The sequence below is a fragment of the Alligator sinensis genome, unplaced genomic scaffold, assembly GCF_000455745.1.
Source record: "Alligator sinensis unplaced genomic scaffold, ASM45574v1 scaffold449_2, whole genome shotgun sequence".
NCBI classification, from domain to species: Eukaryota; Metazoa; Chordata; order Crocodylia; family Alligatoridae; genus Alligator; species Alligator sinensis.
In genome coordinates this window covers 259411-271838 of record NW_005842831.1, presented here as the reverse complement: position 1 = coordinate 271838, position 12428 = coordinate 259411, and the positions used below count along the sequence as shown (strand labels likewise).

The 12428-nt window shown below is 43.4% G+C and overlaps 1 protein-coding gene across 4 annotated transcripts in view; it reads right to left on the bottom strand.

Moving 5' to 3' along the window:
• PRR35 (proline rich 35) overlaps positions 1-11914 on the bottom strand; it is a 50529-nt gene extending 38615 nt beyond the window's left edge. The window contains exons 1-2 of one of the 4 annotated variants that reach the window (XM_025191567.1): positions 11638-11914; positions 10627-10701 (exon numbers count right to left, since the gene is read on the bottom strand). The gene's annotated coding sequence lies outside the window, so the exon portion shown is untranslated. The remainder of the gene's footprint in view (positions 1-10626; positions 10702-11637) is intronic. The other 3 variants (XM_025191568.1, XM_025191566.1, XM_025191569.1) reach the window with 3 other exon arrangements.
• Positions 11915-12428: the final 514 nt, after the last annotated feature.

Below are 12428 nucleotides of genomic sequence, written 5' to 3'. Positions count from 1 at the left end.
TGCGTCCAGTTTTGGGCTCCACAATTCAAAAAGGATGTGGAGAAGCTTGAGAGAGTCCAGAGAAGAGCCACGCGCATGATCAGAGGTCAGGGAAGCAGACCCTACGATGACAGGCTGAGAGCCCTGGGGCTCTTTAGCCTGGAAAAGCGCAGGCTCAGGCTGATCTGATGGCCACCTACAAGTTTATCAGGGGTGACCACCAGCATCTGGGGGAACGTTTGTTCACCAGAGCGCCCCAAGGGATGACGAGGTCGAATGGTCACAAACTACTTCAAGATCGTTTCAGGCTGGACATAAGGAAGAACTTCTTTACTGTCCAAGCCCGCAAGGTCTGGAACAGCCTGCCACCGGAGGTGGTTCAAGCGCCTTCATTGAACACCTTTAAGATGAAACTGGATGCTTATCTTGCTGGGATCCTATGACCCCAGCTGACTTTCTGCCCTTTGGGCGGGGGGCTGGACTCGATGATCTTTCGAGGTCCCTTCCAGTCCTGATGTCTATGAAATCTATGAAATCCTTCAGTTCTCTGGATCTACACCAGCTTGACAGTTCTTCTTAACAATTGCCTCCCAGTTACATCAGTCTGCTTCTTTCTGATGTTGGTGTCAGTCTTCAACTCTCTTCTTTCCACTTCTCCATCTGCCTGCAATTCATCCTATCTTCTCCTCTCAGTCTCCTGTATATCTTCCTTGTTCTTCTTGGGCTCTGGTCCCTGGCTATCTTGAAGAAATAGGCAGCCAGGACTAAATCTTGAAACCAGAACTGGTATGGAAATGGATTTTGTCCCTGGGAAAAAATTAGATAAAAAGCCTTTTGTTTTAACAAAATTTTTCCCCACAATGTTTTTTGTATCTTTGATGAAGAAATGGGAAGCCCAACCTTAAAATGTTTTGTCTGAGGCATGAAAAATGTTCAAATTTCACTTTTTTATTGAAAATCCAAGGATTGGTGTCAAAAAGAACAATTTTTCAGATGAAATGTTCATTTTGCCAAGAAAACCATTTCTCATTGAAACAGGATAGTAGGAATAAAATATTTCAACTGTCTGTTTTAGAGTCCTTCACATCCACAGTAGAGGATTCCACAATTTGTGCTATAGAAGGTCTCCTTTAAACAGTGCTAGTTGTAGAAACTCTTTTCAATCTCTCAATTGTAAGAGGGTAACATCATTCCCTCCCACATACCTTCAAAGCCATTACAACAGGCCTTGGCAAATGTTTCAGATATCCAGGTTGTAGCCATATTGGTTTAGAAGAAAAAACAATCAGGACCCTTGGTAGAGGTGGTATCTTTTATCAGACCAACAAGATTTTTTGTGAAATCTCAGGCATTTCTTATCTGGTAAGGTGTCTCTGAGATCTGTCGTGAGGTTCTGTGATGATGCAAATGACCTCAAATAAAGGCAGGAGCAGTATCTTGGGTTTCTCAAGTACAGTATCTCAGATGCCTGCCCAGAAAAGCATTCCATCTATTGATTCCTCTCTGAAATATGAAACACCATAACCAGAAGGAAATATGAATACATCCTGCTTACCACCTAACAACTTCGAGGTAAACAGACTATCCCAAGTTTTCTCTGAGCCTAATCTCCATATAAAATGACCTTTTCCAAACAGGAGATTTTACCACAACTTCAACTCTTCTATGAAATATGAACTTTCATTTCTACCCAGAAGAACCTTTACAATCTTTTCTCTGATGCATGAAAAAGGGTGTTTGTGCCCCAAAGCTTGCAATCAAAGAATTTTTTTTGCAAAAATCTACTTGGTCTAATAAAAGATATCACCTCTACCACAAGTCCTGATTGCTTTGGCAAATGTTTAGCACTTTCCAGTACAGTGGATACCTGGATCCCCATAGTTACTAAGTATCTAGGTTGCTGGTGATGTCCTGGGAATTGTGACCTGTATTAACGAGTACAGGGGTAGGAATATGACCTGGAAGTAAAACAGGATGAACAGAACATTTGTTTCTGTCCCCAGAGGTGAAGTGCCCAGAGGGCACCAGCAACTTGGGACAGGGTATGGACCTGTCTTCTTGGACCTACCTTGGATTTAGGCCTGCACCTGTCTTCATCATCATGATCATCCCATTTGGGTGGCTGCTCCCAGCCTGTTCGTTTGCGATGAATATTAAGCAGCACTTTCAGGTCCACCTCAATTACACTGAGATTACTATGTGGAAAATTTCCTCCTTCACCATATGAAGTCCACCACAAGTATGTGCAATAATTAAGACCTTAAGGCTAGGGACAGACATTCAAAAAGCCTGAGCCTGAACTGATTCAATCTTTGAAGGTTAGTCTAACCTGGCTAGGCTGAACTGGTTTGTAACTGTACAGACATCCCCTCTGGACTGAAGAAATTCAGGCACATGTCTGCAGTGGCTCAGGCTAGGAGCCGGGGTGGGGCTAAAGCAGCCCTCCCATCCTTTTTACAGTGCTGAGCTGAGGGGTGGTGTAGCCAGGACCCGGCAGGACGTTCTGATTAGAGAGGGCCTCCCTGCCCCGATGTTGATAGAGCATTGAGTTACATGGCAGGGAGTTGTTAGCTTTATCCGCCCATCCAACAAAACAAAAGCTTCTCTCATTAGTTCAAGCTCTTCTTAAACAACTTTTTCCAAGGAAGGAATGGAGGGACATTACCAGCTACCTGTTGGTTAGCTCCAAAAAGCCCTAAACTAACACAGTCCTGTCTGCCTTTGTCCTGTCTCCCAGCACAGACTGTAGCCAGCATGTCGTATGCTAGCTAATGCTGAGAGGTGTCTGTGTAAGGCAGAGGGGAAGGGGGAATCCCTGCATAAGCAGGGAGTGGTGAGGGGGAGTTGGGGGAGCAAGAGGAAGCCAGGCAGAAGCTGCTGTACCTGCAGTCTCTGCTGGAGCTCCAGCCAGGGAGCAGAGGGGTGGGGCCATCTCTGCTGTGGAGCTGAGAGCCCTGTCCAGGGCTGCTAAGCATCTGGGATGCTGAGGGACTCTGGTTTAAGTTAAACCCGGAAGGGGTCTGGGACAGACATTGCGTCAACTGGTTTGATCCAAATCAGTTAAGTCTGATACAACATTCAACCAGGTTTATCTCAAACTGATTTCAGCCATTTTCAAATTGGTTTGTGCGCACTGAACATCTGTTCTGTTACAGGTTTAAACCAGTTTCTGATCACTTAAACTGGATTTATGTGTAATGTCTGTCCCTAGCCCATAAAAGAATTAAAATATGGCCACCCAGGGATGGGTTTTTTCTCTTCCAGCAGGAGAGTTTAAAGGTATCCATATAAAATGACCTTTTCCAAACAGGAGATTTTACCACAACTTCAACTCTTCTATGAAATATGAACTTTCATTTCTACCCAGAAGAACCTTTACAATCTTTTCTCTGATGCATGAAAAAGGGTGTTTGTGCCCCAAAGCTTGCAATCAAAGAATTTTTTTTGCAAAAATCTACTTGGTCTAATAAAAGATATCACCTCTACCACAAGTCCTGATTGCTTTGGCAAATGTTTAGCACTTTCCAGTACAGTGGATACCTGGATCCCCATAGTTACTAAGTATCTAGGTTGCTGGTGATGTCCTGGGAATTGTGACCTGTATTAACGAGTACAGGGGTAGGAATATGACCTGGAAGTAAAACAGGATGAACAGAACATTTGTTTCTGTCCCCAGAGGTGAAGTGCCCAGAGGGCACCAGCAACTTGGGACAGGGTATGGACCTGTCTTCTTGGACCTACCTTGGATTTAGGCCTGCACCTGTCTTCATCATCATGATCATCCCATTTGGGTGGCTGCTCCCAGCCTGTTCGTTTGCGATGAATATTAAGCAGCACTTTCAGGTCCACCTCAATTACACTGAGATTACTATGTGGAAAATTTCCTCCTTCACCATATGAAGTCCACCACAAGTATGTGCAATAATTAAGACCTTAAGGCTAGGGACAGACATTCAAAAAGCCTGAGCCTGAACTGATTCAATCTTTGAAGGTTAGTCTAACCTGGCTAGGCTGAACTGGTTTGTAACTGTACAGACATCCCCTCTGGACTGAAGAAATTCAGGCACATGTCTGCAGTGGCTCAGGCTAGGAGCCGGGGTGGGGCTAAAGCAGCCCTCCCATCCTTTTTACAGTGCTGAGCTGAGGGGTGGTGTAGCCAGGACCCGGCAGGACGTTCTGATTAGAGAGGGCCTCCCTGCCCCGATGTTGATAGAGCATTGAGTTACATGGCAGGGAGTTGTTAGCTTTATCCGCCCATCCAACAAAACAAAAGCTTCTCTCATTAGTTCAAGCTCTTCTTAAACAACTTTTTCCAAGGAAGGAATGGAGGGACATTACCAGCTACCTGTTGGTTAGCTCCAAAAAGCCCTAAACTAACACAGTCCTGTCTGCCTTTGTCCTGTCTCCCAGCACAGACTGTAGCCAGCATGTCGTATGCTAGCTAATGCTGAGAGGTGTCTGTGTAAGGCAGAGGGGAAGGGGGAATCCCTGCATAAGCAGGGAGTGGTGAGGGGGAGTTGGGGGAGCAAGAGGAAGCCAGGCAGAAGCTGCTGTACCTGCAGTCTCTGCTGGAGCTCCAGCCAGGGAGCAGAGGGGTGGGGCCATCTCTGCTGTGGAGCTGAGAGCCCTGTCCAGGGCTGCTAAGCATCTGGGATGCTGAGGGACTCTGGTTTAAGTTAAACCCGGAAGGGGTCTGGGACAGACATTGCGTCAACTGGTTTGATCCAAATCAGTTAAGTCTGATACAACATTCAACCAGGTTTATCTCAAACTGATTTCAGCCATTTTCAAATTGGTTTGTGCGCACTGAACATCTGTTCTGTTACAGGTTTAAACCAGTTTCTGATCACTTAAACTGGATTTATGTGTAATGTCTGTCCCTAGCCCATAAAAGAATTAAAATATGGCCACCCAGGGATGGGTTTTTTCTCTTCCAGCAGGAGAGTTTAAAGGTATTAACTCTTCCAGTCAAGGTATTATTGGTGTCCTTCCCAGATGAGTTTACACTCCTGCAAGTTTTTGGTTGTGAACTTAGTGTTGATAGAAGGCATTCAGCAGACAGCTCTGGGGGCTGGTTTTCCAGCCACAGAATGGTTCCAGTATGGTCAATGTTAAATCAAGGGGCCCCTACATTGCCCTGCCAGTATGTTCAATCCTTTCCCTTAGAGGCACCCCCATCTTCTCCAAAGCTAAGATAATAGCTTCTTCTCCATTCCCATGTATTCCTTGGCTTTTGCCAAGGCTCATATCCATTCCATGCTAGCAGTAGTGATGGTTTTGAAGAGCACAAGGAACAAGGCTGAATCCCACCAGTATTTTGGATCAAAGTGATTCATAAAAAGCAAAGGAAATCCCCAGGGATTTGCTGTGTGCACTGAAGACCACAAAACATTTTTGATTGCTTCAGTAGGGGTTGAGAGCATCACAAAATATCCCCTCTCCTTTAAAGAGGGCGGCCAGCTCTGGTGTCTTATGGACGATCAACAATCAAACCTGAAATGCGAGGGGGGAAGGTTTGGTGTCAGAGACTTGAGCACACCCTGCTCTGTTGCAGACTTGCTCTGTGACCTTGGCTAAATTATTTCACCTCCCTCTGCCTCATGTCTTGTCTGTAAAATGGAAATAAAGGTGCTTCTTTACTTCAGAGAGATTTTGTAAGAATAAACATGTTAAAAAAATAATGCAGCATTTAGATGCAATAGCAAATGAGGTGGTCTGAGCACTTAAGGGAATGGACTGTCTACTTTTAAAAAATAGCATGTGAAAAATAATCCTGCTGCTCTGAAAAGTCAAAGCAGTTTTACTGAGCTTACAGAGGAGTGTAAAGAGCAATCTTTTGTCACTCTTTATAGAATGCTTTTATTTATAAATAATTTACACGCGTTAATAAAAATTATGAATAAGCTATAATGAATACGGACCTGAGTGGGACTTGGCACCTAGATAAGAGGTAGGTATTAGAGGTGGTTAGAAGCTATCATTGTAAATAATCTATTGATCTGTTGGCCTCTATAATAATTGATTAGTCATTTATTAATCCTTTATTACTGGATTCATCCTATAAAGTGTGACTGTTTTTTTCCCCAAATCCCTGTCTGATAACACATTCACTGTGTTTATTGCCTTTACTGTTTCCTTTGTAAAATTCAGGAGCTGCATATATAACTGGAAGGGACCCCCCCACCATGTCATCTAGACCAACCCCCTACTTAAGGCTGGATCATGCCCAACTAAATGATCCTAGTGAAGTGTTTGTCTAACCTCTGGAAAACTTCCAAGGAGATTCCACAGCCTCTCTGGGCAGCCTGCTCCAATTCTTAACTACCCTCATAATAATGAAGTCTGTTTTCATTTCAAACCTAAATATCTATCCTCTGCTCCAGTTTGAAACTATTGCTCCTAGTCCTGTCTCCTTCAGGCACAGGGAACGTTTCTGTCCTCTTTATAATCATTCTTCAAGTATTTGAAGACTGTTATCAAATCCCCTCTAAGTCTTCTCTTCTCCATACAGACCACAAACATAGATTAAAAAGAAAGAGTCTACAGTGTCATCACAGTTATTACAGAAGCAGGTGCACCTGTCCTGCTCCCTAGAAAGTCCAAAACTTCCTTGGGTCTAAATGGGGTTGTATCAGTCAGTTGTATTATTTATCAATAATAAACAGTGCTTTTAAGTGTCTTTGATCTAATTAGGCAGACAAGGTTCTTTGTGTGAATCTGCTATCTTTTATTAGGCCACATCTTTTTCATGTTGTACAGTTTCCATTTCAAACGGCTGAATTCGATATCTTCCATATTACATAAAAGATATCAGTTTCACCCAAAGAACCTTGTCCGCCTATGTCCTTAGACCAACATCACTACAACCTACACTCCTTTGATCTAATTACAAATTAGAAAAGGAGCTGCCAGCTGGAGATCCTGATAATACTACCTCGCTCTTCCATAGCCAGGCTCTCCTCCCCATGCCCTGGGACTAAAGAAGTCCAGATTTAAATAAGAGCTAAATTGTATCTGGGGTGGTCATGGAGTTTTATAATTTATTTCATGATCACACCTACTGGCCTGAACAGAGGGATCCAGCAGGCCAGGTACAGCATAGATAACACAACAAGAGCCCCATTGACAGGGAGCCTGAAATCATTCTGTGCCACAGCCTGGGGAGCTAGTGAAACATTAGCCCCTTTTAGAAGGAGTTTACTCAACGCCTGGTAGACAGTTGCAGTAAATGAGTCCAGTTCAGTTGAAGTCACAGCTGCTTCTCTTTGCAGCCCTTTGGGGACCTGGGGGAATAGTTTCAAAAGCAGCTAAATCACTTAGGTACCGTAGTCCCATTTTTAGAAGCGGTTTAGGTTCTTGGAGTTTTTCATGCTGTTTCAGCACCTCATGTTACAGAGGAGCAACTAATGGAGTGTTCATGAGCACCAGGGCTCTGTCTTAGTCCATCAGCATTTAGGTATCATTAATATTTGCTCCTTATGAGCCTAAGAACCTTTGATATTCAATTAAATTTAGGCTCCCCAGCCTCTAATTTGCTTTTCAAAATGGTATTTAGGCTCCCAACCCCTTTCAGCAGATTAGGAAACTGAGGCAATTAGCAAGTGAATGATTTATCCACAATCTCACAGGGAGACCAGGCTTTGAGTAAAATCTCTTGACTCCACAAACCATTCCTTCCCCTAGCCCCACTCAGCCTGCAAGTAAAATGCCTGGTTATCCACAGATGGTCCAATGCTTCCTTGGAATAGCTTTGCATCTCAAGAAAGTAGACTGCCACAAATAGCTAGGGCAGAAAATTCCCAGAGGAGACCATCGCCTTAGAAATCCATCTGGATGAGACATGGGCTCCCCAAGGCACTATAAGAGCAGGGGCCAAAACAAAGTTAAAAACAAGTCTATGAATAAAATGATCTTCCTTAGGCCAAAATGCAACCAGGATTAGTCATGGGCTTTAAATACCTGCAATTTTGGCAAAAGGTGGTTATTTTATTCTGGTTGTATTGTAGAATGCTCCACTAACAGAAATATTTATCATTCTAGCTATGACACTAAAGGGGCAGCATGAGGATAACACTGAGCCTTTCTGGGTAGGACGGGATATAAATCTAGTTAATAATAATAATAATAATAATTAATAATAATAATACATGCCTTTTAAACAAGCATGTTTCCTTAGCTGTGTTGCTAATGAGACTGGAGATTATTTTAAAAAGGACCGAATTTTTCCCATCTAGGGCAGTGCCGTTATTGCTCCATCAGGAGCTGGCATAAATCCATTGACTTCAAGAGAGCTAACAAATGACACAAGCTGAGAATATGGCCCGTAATTCTCTGCTGTTTGTTTCTTTGTTTGTCTCTGTTCTGCTTAGCCATGAGGCCGCTCTGGTCAGTTCACTTTTGTTGATAGTTGGTTTCCCTTTCTGGTTCCCAGGCACTAGCTCAAGGCTGCAGTATTTGGGTAGCATCCAGCAATGGGGAATGTTTAAATCCAAACAAAGAAGAGTTTCCCCTGAAATTGTTTGAATAACAATAACAATATTTCTACAGCATCAGTTCAGTAAGACTGGAATAAAACCCAACAGACTAAATTCAGGCACTTACATACTCAACAACATCCCTTTGACAGATTCTGTCGCTGTGCCATTAGTAGTCTTTCCCTGGCGAGTTTGGGATTTTAAAGGAATTTAATCAACTTGTAATCTAGTTAATTAAAAAAATGATTTCAAAACAAGTCCCAGTCCTGCCCTTTGGCACCAGACCCTGCAGCCAATTTCCATGGTTTTACAATCATCTTTTCCTATTTAAAAAGTGAAATACCCTATCTCTCCCTATTGCTGCTTTAAAGAGTCATACAAGCAGCAAGGAAAATGGAGTAGTGAAGAGGAAATGGTGAAACTGACTTGTCTCAATCTGCACAAATAAACAAACCAAAAATGTATATAGAGAGAAATATTGTTGTTTCTCTAGTCTCCCTTGCTGAGCAGGATCACAGGTGTTACGTGGGAATAACTGGAGAAATGATTTCAGAAAATGCAATTATTTTCCCAGGGGGCCAGTGCCCTTTTAAACCTGTGCAACTTACTATCAGCAATGGGTAGGAAAGGGGGCAATAATTAGAGAGAGAGGTGGTATTCAAAACTTAACTGTTGGTTGGGTCTCTCAGCGTAGGGATCTGGCACAGCTAAAAAGGGCTCTTTCCAAACACATCTTGTGCAAACAGCAATTTGTCCTGAGCAGGAAAAACTTCCCTATATGCCCAGCTTCCCAACAGTATTTCACCCAGAACCCAGCTGGAAGAATTACCTTGGACTTGTTGTTTTGTTTTTTTAAAACTGAGATCAAGGAAATTTCTTTAGTTGATCTTGGCGGCATTTTGGTGGCTGCTGTTTATTACAATTTGAGTTTCTCCTCCCATGTGGGCCAGAAAGAGGAGAGGGGAAATCGCTGTCTGAACAATCAGCGTTGTTAATAAGGGAGTTCTTGATGGAGTGCCATCAGTGTGCGGGGCATTGTTCAACACAGAGAGCAGAGGAAAGGGCTTTAGCCAGAGGCTGAGTCTGAGTTGCGGAAGAAGCATGTAATATGAGGAGGCACTGCTTAGCCATTAAATAACTTGGTGAGGTCTGTACTGGTCAAGTAATGACCAGGTAGAGTAATAAAGGCCTGAGGCAAAGCCAAGGGGACTTTACATTCTAGAATGTCATTAGCTGATGCATAAAGAATAGATAGGCAGTCCATTAACCCATTAGGTGCCATCTGGATGGACAACCAGGAGACTGGCATGTGAATGTGAAGTCCTGGGGAATGTTTTTAGCTTTCAAATGCAAGCCATCTGTGGTGCTGAAGGGGTTAATGCCACTGTACATTATTTTAATTTATGCCAAATCAAAGGAGGAGAAGGGTTTGCCTTTTATGACACTTGGGAATATTTCCTTTGGACCACCATGACTGGAACACACAGCACTGAAAATCCTGTAGTTCTTTGCTGCACCACCTTACCCCCAAAACTGCTTCTTAGTCAGTCCAGCAACTAGAACATCAACACTCCCAGGAACCGGTTAGAACTATCACGAGGAGAGAAGAGCATTCTCACCTCACTGCCACTGGTTAAACAAAGCCCTTGGCGCTCCTTCCACAAAATCCTTCTCAGTCTCAGCTTTTTAACTAGGGAGAGAATGAAAACCTGAAATATGCTACTGGACAAATGATCCTGCTAAAAATGCAAGCTGGGGCACAAAAATAGCAGAACACTTCTTAGATGGGGTGAGAGTACCTACAAGGCGAACAGTTTCAGTGAAAATGGTTTGGGAGAAATTAAACAGATCTGAGCTGCAAAAGCTGATCTGCAATTCCAGCACCATCCCACCTCAGGTTTTGATCATCTTTGCAATATACATGTTTGAAATTTACCCTACTAGTTTTAGGATTTTTCTTCTGTTTTTTGCCAAGTGTTTTGATGATCAAAAATACATGTATATGTTTAAAGATAACGGAGATCACACACTCAAATGACCAACTTCCTTCAAATGCTGAACAGTACATTTTGTTTTCCTGCTTCCCTATTCACTTGTAAGTAAGTCTTCAGGGAAAAAATAATCATTATATTTATATAAAATCTTATTTTGAATATTTCCCCTCATGCCTTACCTTTTTCAATTCTTTCCGTCTTTACATTTCACATCAGGTTTTGATGTTGTCAGCACCTCTTTTACCCATTGTAGTCTTTGATCATTCAAGATAAAAATAATTTAGAGCAAAGGAGTACGTACATCTACACAAAATGGAATGCTAAAGTAATATACAGTGTATGTTTGTATCTTGAGATAGATGAAACTCATTTGCTGATCAATAAGAAATAGAGCCTGTATTCAGGGAAACACACTTGAACTGGGAATCAAAAATCTTAAACAAACTTTCCTGTTAAAGACTTGCAAGAGCAAATTACCACCAAAAGCAATTGGACACAGCATTAGGGGGTGCATCCAAGCAGAAAGACCACATCTGACCTCCTTGGTGCCAAACAAACGCTCTAAATAGTAAGGAGTTAAAATACTTGAGAATGTATTGGCAGACTGCATCAAAGAGCTTTTCTCTTCTTCAGTGCGCTAAACTGTTCACGCTGGGTCAGTTTTGGTTCACAAGATTGTTTTTCTCTCTCGCAATCATTGGATCTGCCTATGAACATACATGCAACCAAAGATACATGCATAAACTTCCTACTAAGCCCCTATCTTTTTTCATCAGCTCCTCATGCCATTTTATTTACACTCACAAATAAAGCACATCACTGCGATAGCTCTAACTTTATGCTCTGTGTTTCAGGCTTTTCTAGCTTCCCAGTCTCTCTATCCTTTTGAAATGTCCAGACGAACCCAGATAAATATTTTGTTCTTTTCTAAACAGGAAAAAGAGAAAGAGAGGAAAAGAAAAGAAAAAAAAAACCTAGAGAGGGGAAACAATGCCCAAACAGATTATATTTTCACTCTAGTAGACTATTTCCCTGAAAACTTTTCTGCCTCTTTTTCCCAAGGTCACACCTCCCCTGCCCCTCTGCAGAAAGCCAGGCAGAGAGGAATATCAAAGATTTCCTCCTTCCATTCTGTGCTTGACCCTCCCTCCCTCACTTCTTCCAGAAACAATAAAAATTTCATGACTTACGGACTCACCCCCCGACTGCCCTGCTCACTAGTCTGCCTGCTCACCCCCAACGCCTCCTGTGATCGCCCGGGCAGGGAGGGCACGGCAGGGAAATGCTGCAGGTGGGGTGGATGGGCTGGGGGTGGATGTGAGGAAAGAGGTCTCGCCGGGCACACCCGCACCTGCCACAGGCCCACGTAGCTGGGTGTAGTGGTTATGAAAGCAATTCCTTCATAGCATGTATATGTGTGTTTCTCGAATACATCAAACTCGGGAACAGAAGCACAATCCAACGAAGCTTCACCACCACCCCCTCTCCCTCCCCCTCTCCACCCTCTTGCTTGCTCTCATTTGTACCGATTTGCCCTCAAGGCTTCTTTCTGATTTGCAATGTCCCTGGCAGTGTTTAGATTGGGGAGGGGGGAGCTAGGGATGGAGGTGGGGGAATAGGCAAACAGAAGCCTAGCTTGCCAAAAGCAGTTCAGACCCAGAAAGCGCCTTAATGTGCACAGACGGAGCAGGCTCGAAGCAAAACCAGCTGGACTGGAGTGGAGCGTGCTTAGTGTGAGGCATGGGGAAGGCTGGTTTGGAGTTGCGTGTGCATGTGTGTGTCTCGGGGGTGGCTTATTACACTAGTTACGTTCCCCTTGGGGGAGTTTTGGAGGAGAGAAGGCAGAAGGGGAGTTGTAAAAACTCCTTTTCAGATGTTAACTGTTTCCTATTGACAGCAACCTGCTGATGCTACATGCTAACTCCTAATCCCCAGCAGTAGTCATTCACCTGCTCCCACTGGCTGAGATTTCCCTGGGAGC